Source organism: Neophocaena asiaeorientalis, unplaced genomic scaffold, assembly GCF_003031525.2.
Source record: "Neophocaena asiaeorientalis asiaeorientalis breed wild unplaced genomic scaffold, Neophocaena_asiaeorientalis_V1.1 scaffold49, whole genome shotgun sequence".
Classification (NCBI taxonomy): Eukaryota; Metazoa; Chordata; class Mammalia; order Artiodactyla; family Phocoenidae; genus Neophocaena; species Neophocaena asiaeorientalis.
The window spans coordinates 4,642,167-4,650,014 of record NW_020172456.1 but is presented as its reverse complement, the minus strand read 5'-3'; positions in this window follow the sequence as shown (position 1 = coordinate 4,650,014).

Below are 7,848 nucleotides of genomic sequence, written 5' to 3'. Positions count from 1 at the left end.
CATTCATTTGTACAGTCCCACTCACAGGGTATATTTAAATAGCGAAAACAAGATGCATTCTGTGAAGAGGCAAAAGACCCTTTTGGAAAACAATTTGTCATGTGTCATACTCTTTGACCCAGAGAGTGATTCCAAGGACCTTTTCTATGGGTCCTCTAAGTTCTAGAGTCCCCCGGGAGCTGGTCCTGGAACCTCTGCACTGCACTCTGTGTGATCTCATCCAGTCCATGACTTTAAATGCATCCATAGACCGATAACTCCCAAATGTGAATATCCAGCCCTGACCTCTCCCCTAAACTCCAGAGTCTATATCAGGCTCCCCACTTGACATCTCCACTTGAATGACTAATAGGCAACTCATACTTAACTCTTGATATCCCCTCTCCCCCTATTCCCAAATCTGCTGCTTCCCCATCTTAGTAAATGACACCACTTTCTACTTCTTCACTGAGGCCATCCTTGTTTCCTCTTTCTCTTAACCCTACCCCACACAGAGCAGTTCATCAGCAAGTCCTACCAGTTCTGTGTCCTAAATATATGCTGATCAGTTTCTACTTCTCTCTAAGCTAGGGGTCGGCATACTACTGCCCAGCTGGTCAGGCCTAATCCAGCAGGCAACCTCCTGTTTTTGTATCACCCAAGAGCCAAGAATGGTTTCTACATTTGCAGAGGGTTGTTAAAAAAGTGGAGCGGCTGTGCCCGTGGGCCATGGCCGCTGGGCCTGTGCATCCGGAGCCTGTTGCTCCGCAGCGGGAGAGGCCCGCGTACGGCAAAAAAAAAAAAAAAAAAAAAGAATGTGTGCAAGAGAGCTTAACATATGTACCATCTGACCCTTTACAGAAACGTTTCTTCTCTCACCTAGATAAGACAACAGCCTCCCTACTTACTGTTGTCTCTGCTTCCATTCTTGCACCACTATAATCATGTTCCTTAATACACCTCAAGTGATTTTCTTTAAAAAATATAAATCAGGCCAATCAGAATAAGGCTCAAATACCTTTCCACAGCCCCAAAGCCACTGCAGTCGGGCTCCTGCCTACCTCTATAATCTCATCTTACCCAGTGATCACTTCTTCCTACCACCCACCCATTCACTCTCCTACAGTCACCTGGCCTTCCAAACAATGTAAGCTCCTACCTGCATCGGGCCTTTGCACTTAATGCCTACCTGGAACTCTCTTCTCCACATCTTGTCCCATGGATTCTGGGCTCTGCAAACTGCTTCTGCTGTTCAGGTCCCAATTCCAATGTCACCTCCCACCTTACATAAGTAACCCTGTCCCCAGGTTACTTTCTATCACATGATCTGGTGTTATTATCTATATAGCACTTGTGACTATTTGAGAGTATCTTGTCCTTCCTTTCTTTTTCTCTCTTTCTTTTTCTTTTTCTTTCTTTCTTTCTTTCTTTCTTTCTTTCTTTCTTTCTGTCTTTCTTTCTTTCTTTCTTTCCTTCCTTCTTTCTTTCTTTCTTCCTTTCTTTCTTTTTTGTTTATTATCACCCAACCCGAATGGAACTTAAGCTCTAAGAGAGCAAGATCTTTGCTTTGTTCCCTGAGGCCAGGCACAATGTCCTGTACACACTGGGTGGTCAACAAATATTTGCTGAATGAAATACTGCAGCATAATATAAAGCACTTAGCACATTGACATAGAGCAGTTGCTCCATAAATGCTAGTTCCTCTATCTAGTATTTTAATTGTCATTTTTTCATCTGGAGAAGTTGAGGTCCAAAGTTGTTTAGTGACTTGCTTCAAGCCATATGATGAGTCAGTGTTAGAGCTGAGAATAGAAATGAGTGCTCCTAACTGCAGACCGGTTTTCAGACATAATTACATTTGATAAAACATGATCTTTATTATTTAGCTCCCACTCTACTAAGAAGTTTTAGATTCTTCTGCGTTCTCTTTTTCTACCCTCACTTATATTCAAAATACAACTTTTGTGGGGTTTAAGTAAATTTAAGTCTTTCAGAAAATCCATAAAGATGTTAATAGTTAATGCAAAACTTGTAGCATCAATTAGCGTCTCCCCTCAATTCACTTTGCTTGAAAAAACAAGATTTATCTTCCTCTCCAGACTCCCATGATGCTGAATTTTTATCTTCCTAGTAGGAAGCATGACCTCCTCACCAACCCTCCATCACAATTAATGCCCTTCATCAGTGTTGTCTCTAGAACATTGTCGAGTTAAACTATCAGGACCCAGCCTTTAAGTTACAGCCTGTAAATCCTTATTGCCAGGATCAAAGTTCTTCTAGTGATATATATGAGCTGAGAACATTAAGTCTGGATTTAACAAAAAATTACTAGCAAGAATTTTAGAAATGATGTAAGCAAAAGATAAAAAATATGTCCCCAAAGAAGAAGTTCCAGAAAACATAAGAACCATGACATGAACTGTCACCACTACCCACATGTCTTGAGAGCAAACCAAAGCTGAAAAGAACAGGAATAGAAGGTAGGTGTCACCTCTGTGCCATCAGCACTGTTTGCTTATGGAGAACACCAGCCCCAGAGCCCAGGGCAGAGAGATGAAGTCCTGGAGGCCAGGAAGGCAGAATCCCAAGACAGGAATGAGATGAAAAGAAATCCACTGGACCAGTTGGAGTGGAAGAACCTAGGGACAAAAAAAGAAGAGCTGTGAAGATGAGATTCTAGTGGGGGAAGGAGGTAGGATCAGGGAGGTAAGATGGGAACTGCAGGGACCCCATGTTTACCTTATGTCTGTAGCCACTTATGCTTCTGAGAAGAAATAAAAGTACTGAGAAGGAAAGAAAGAAATGGGGAAATTGCTCAGTGCTTTGTGGAAGTAGCCCCAGAGTTGAGGTGCTCCAAAGGAGGATTAATAGAGAGCCAAATGGCATGTACCCCCAAACCCCTGGAAACAGCCATGCCTGAAGCCTGTACACATGCAGATCCTAAGAGCACTTGGGATTACTTCAAAACTGTTTTGAGACCTTAAAGCCTGGTGACCTAGAGCAGAGGATTACACCGTTTTTGGCCTTCACTCCTGGTTCTAAGGAAATTTTGTTTTCTCTCCAACGCATTTTCCTTGATAGGCTACTAAGTGGTCAGCACCTGGTGTCTACCATCACCAGCTGTCTCTGAAATCCACCAAAACTCTTTCTCCCTCCGCAAAAGCTCCATCTTGTGAGCGATTACAGACCATATAGATGGGGAAAGACCACCAGCTGTGGGCATCTTGATAATGCCCACATGCCTTTCCCTTTATTATTTACTTGAATCACCTTTGCACACTGAAATCACCTGGCAGCTTTTTAAAGAATGCCAGTGCCTAGGACCCACCTAGGACCCAATGCAGACCAATGAAAACAGAATATCTGGGTCTTGTCCAGGGCAATAGCATATTTCAGTGGTTCCCTAACTCTGCTGCACGCTGGAACCATCTGGGGATCTTTAATAAATACTGATGTCTGGCTACTTCCACTACACCCCCCCAGACATTCTGATGTAAATGGTATGGGTGCAACCTGGGCATTTGGATTTTTTAAAACTTCTCTGTGATCCAACATGCATCCGGAGTTGAAAACTAATGCTCCACCTAACCCATGGCCATTCCTATTTCAATACCTAACCTTTCCATGCCTTCCAAGCAGCGTGCACTCAATAAATATTTCTCAGTCTGACTTACATCCCTGTTTCTCCTGCTCAAGCACTGCTGCCCTTTCTCCTGGAACACGACACGAAATTAGACCTCTGGTAAGGAGAGTATCTGGAACACCAGCTTGGGGACAAGGTTCATTCCTGGGCCAGCCACGTTCTGCCAGCTCAAGTGTTAGCAAAGAGGGAGGAATGGGAAGCCAGGGCTTCAGATGAGGAGGAAGCTCTCTCCGCAGGCACATGAGGGAGGCTCTTTTTTTTCTTTCTTGCACAAAATCATCGCGGCACGTGGGCAAAGGAAGTATTAATAACCTTTCTAAAGAGGTACTTCTCCAAGATTTGGTGTTTCACAGACCACAGCCAGTGCTGTCAGTTCTACAGATGGCCAACTTCTGCATTTCAGATAGCGGCTTCTGAAGAAAGCTCAACTTGCATCCCTAAAGCAGAAGACCCAGCAGTGTGGAAGGGAACCATCAGAGTCTCTAAGCCAGAGGTCAAAAGCCACTACCTACATGTCGGTCAGGGGCAAAGAGACTCACCACCAAGCAAAATCATTAGAGAGAATCGACCCTTTGGAGTGAAGTTAAAGTAACAACATTCCAGCATTACAATAACCTGGACTTCCTGGCAAGCCCACACTGAGAGCCATGAACTGGGCTTCCCACAGGAGGTATGTGCTCTAGATAGGGGTCCTGGCTCTGCCCTGCCACCCACTCACTGGGTGACCTGGGGCTAGAAATTATACCATCTAGGTGTTGACTTCATCCTTTGTAAAATGTGAAGCCAGAGACTGAGAACAGAGCCTTTCTTTGACTTCTTATAAGCATGCGTCCAAAACATAGTGAAGAAATCGCAGGCTCGCAAAGGTGAAGCCACCACTTCACTCACTGCACTGTCTATGTGTTCCCCTCCCACCTCTAGACCACCTGCATCAGAATCACCTACGGAGCTGATTAAAAATACAAATTTCTGTCCTCCCTTGCCCCAGCCCTAACACTCTCACTGCTGCCAGAGTCAGGTTTTCTGGGCATGGCACCCCGGTGTGCACATTTTAGATCACCTCCCTGGGAGATTCTGGTGCAATAGAGGTTTGAGAAGCCCCATGCCTTGCTGTGTACTCCATGACCAGTTGTCTGCTCTATCTCTAGATGTCTTACATTTATTTAAGCAGATGAGAGGCAGGATGTAAGTGTGTGGTCCTGGAATCAGAATTCCCGAGTTCTGTTACCCATTAACTGTGTGACTTCAGTCTAATTACCCAAACTCTCTGTGCTTCTGCTTCCTCATGTAAATGAGGAAAATTATAGTGTCTATCTCCTAAGCCTGTGATGAGGATTAAATGAAATAAAATATTTACAGCATTGAGAATAGTTTCTGGCACATAGTATGCACTCAGTAAATTTAAGTTGTCATGAAACAGAATAGGCTGGCAGTGGCTTATTTTTTCACTGTATTTCTAGATCCCTCCCTCCCAGGAACATACCTCACCATCACCAGCTACTGCTAACATTTATTGAATCTTTTTCTTTTCTGGGCACAGTGATAAGCTCAGTACATATTTTATCTCATTTTACCCCCTCAACAATGGTATAAGGCAGGTGGTACTATTATCTCCCATTTTATGGATAAAGAAACTGAGGGTCAGGCGGGTTATGTAACTTGCCCAAAGTCCCACAGTCAGTGAACGGTGAGGCCAGGATGTGCAGCATCCGCTCGGGTCCCCACTCCCTCTGCTCCCCTGCACCTCTACTTTTGTGGTCCCCCCGAAGGCACACCCTGTGCCCTCATCAGGCCCAGCCATCTCTCGGAACCAGCTCCCCATATCAAGCTCCGCCTTTTCTGATCCCTCCAAACCATGGTTTTCCATGCTTTGCCTCCTTGGTCTGGGGTCCTCCAAGAAAATGTCTTCTCCTCAGAGGTGTTGGATCAAACCATATTTCTCCTGCATCTTCCTGGGGAGTACCTTCAAAGCATTATATCTGCCCCCAGCGGCTCCCAAACACAAATCCCTTGCCTCACACACAGCCACTCCCTCAACCCCCAGGTGGCCCTGGTGTCCACTGAGAGCATGCCTCCCTCTTCCCTCCCTGTCTCTGTAGCCCCTTTAGGTGGTGGAAACCTGTAGGCCTGGATGCCAGGGAAGCAAAGCCAGTCAACCTTTGGGATGCTGCTCCCGTCCTCCACTAAATCCTAGGTCTCTGGCCTCCCCCCCAGTACTCCCTTCAGCCGCTGTCAGGGAGGTGCCTCTCGCCAGGCTCCACTCTGCTGCCCACCCGCCCACTTCTTGTCCCTGGCCCAGGGCCTGGGGCTACCATCAGGCACACAGGCCTTATCACTACGCAAACACTTCCTCTTTCCCCCAATGCTGTTTCTCACACAATAGGTAATCAGGGTAAACTTCCTCTAACAATTTGCTGAGCAAACACTCACTACGCCCCTGCTCTATGCTAAGGCTTATGGGGAACCCCAACCTGGTCTCCACCTTGAAGAGCCGTGAATCTGGTCAAGATGAAGCACACACAGGAGCATTAGGTGCCCTGATGCTTTGTGGCCCGGCACACCTGGATTCTGGTCCCTTTTCTGCTCTTTACTAGCTGTCCTTACATACCTTGGAGTGAGCTACTTACCCTTTGTGATCCTGAGTTTTCTTAGCTGTGAAATGGGAATAATGCTGCCTAGGCTGGCTGTGGGAATTAACTAAGATAAGATTCATAAAAGGCCTGGCAGAGCCCCTGAGATAATGACGTTAGCTCCTGAGTTCCTGCAGGAGGTGACAAGGCTCTGCCAAGAGCTGGAGGAGGCTTCCTTCAGGTGGGAGAGGATCGTGGTTATAGGAATGGCTTCCTCCAGGGACTGAGTTCTGCCGTGAAAGCAAAACAGCATAAAGAATGGCTTCTTTCTCTAGTCTCTGCTCTTTTGAGGTCTAGGAATAGGTGTGGTGCCACCTTTCAGGTTTCATTTGAGTGGTCCTGGTATACAGATCAGCCAATCAGTTAGTCAACAAGAGCTCAATAGTAACTCAGATGTTGGGGAACACAGATGGAGTATAGAACATCCTCCCTCAGTTTAACATGAGTTGGTGGCAGTGGTTGGTCATAACATGTCCATATGCAACGACAAGAGAACATTACAGGGGCTTCCCTGGTGGCGCAGTGGTTAAAAATCTGCCTGCCAATGCAGGGAACACGGGTTCGAGCCCTTGTCCTGGAAAATCCCACAGGCTGTGGAGCAACTAAGCCTGTGTGCCGCAACTACTGAGCCTGCGCTATAGAGCCTGCAAGCCACAACTACTGAGCCTGTGCTCTAGAGCCCGAGAGCCACAACTACTGAGACCGCATGCCACAACTACTGAGGCCCACGCGCCTAGAGCCCGTGCTCCACAACAAGAGAAGCCACCGTAATGAGAAGACCGCGCGCCACAACAAAGAGTGGCCTCTGCTCGCCGCAACTAGAGAAAGCCAGCGCGCAGCAACGAAGACCCAACGCAGCCAAAAATAAATAAATTCAATAAACAAATTTTTTAAAAAAAAGAAAGAGAACATTACAGGATAAGCTGATTTCCTAGGTAAGTGCTAATACTGTGGGCAGAGCCTTTAAAGGAGAGATCATTGGAGGCCTGGAGCAGCTGGGAAATTTCCCACGGCTGAGGAGTCAGCATGCAAAATCATAGCAATGCTGGTAAAGTGATGGGCTACACGTCAAAACAGGAGTGAAAGCAGTTCCCTCCCTAAGCCCTTGCATCAAAACATGCAAGCAAAATGGACACATTTTCAACCTCCATGTTTGGGTTTTTTCTGAATACTTTAGGGTTTCTTCGTGCTCTGGAAATATGGTCGAGGAAGAGGAAAGAGGGGCCAGAAGAGGCTGGGCACTGGTAGAGGGCACCCAGGGGGCAGAGGCCACAGAGTAATGGGCAATAGGTAGTAGGAATTGGAGAGCTGGCTCCTGGCCTCGAATGGGGTGACTTGGGGAAAAGGTGATGCTGATTATCCGTCTACCGAAGGAAGATTCTAGAGAAGGACACCAAGAGGGAGCATGGTACAGTGGTAGATGAAGGCTGAGCCCTGGGCACTGATCTGCCGTGTGACCTTGGCCAAGTTACTTTACCTCTTTGAACCTCAGTTGCCTAATCTCTCAATGAGAAGAACAGCATCTGTTCCATGGAGCTTTTGTGAGGACTGTAAATTATAGAACACAAAGCCTGCCAGAATGCAGTTGATCAAGTT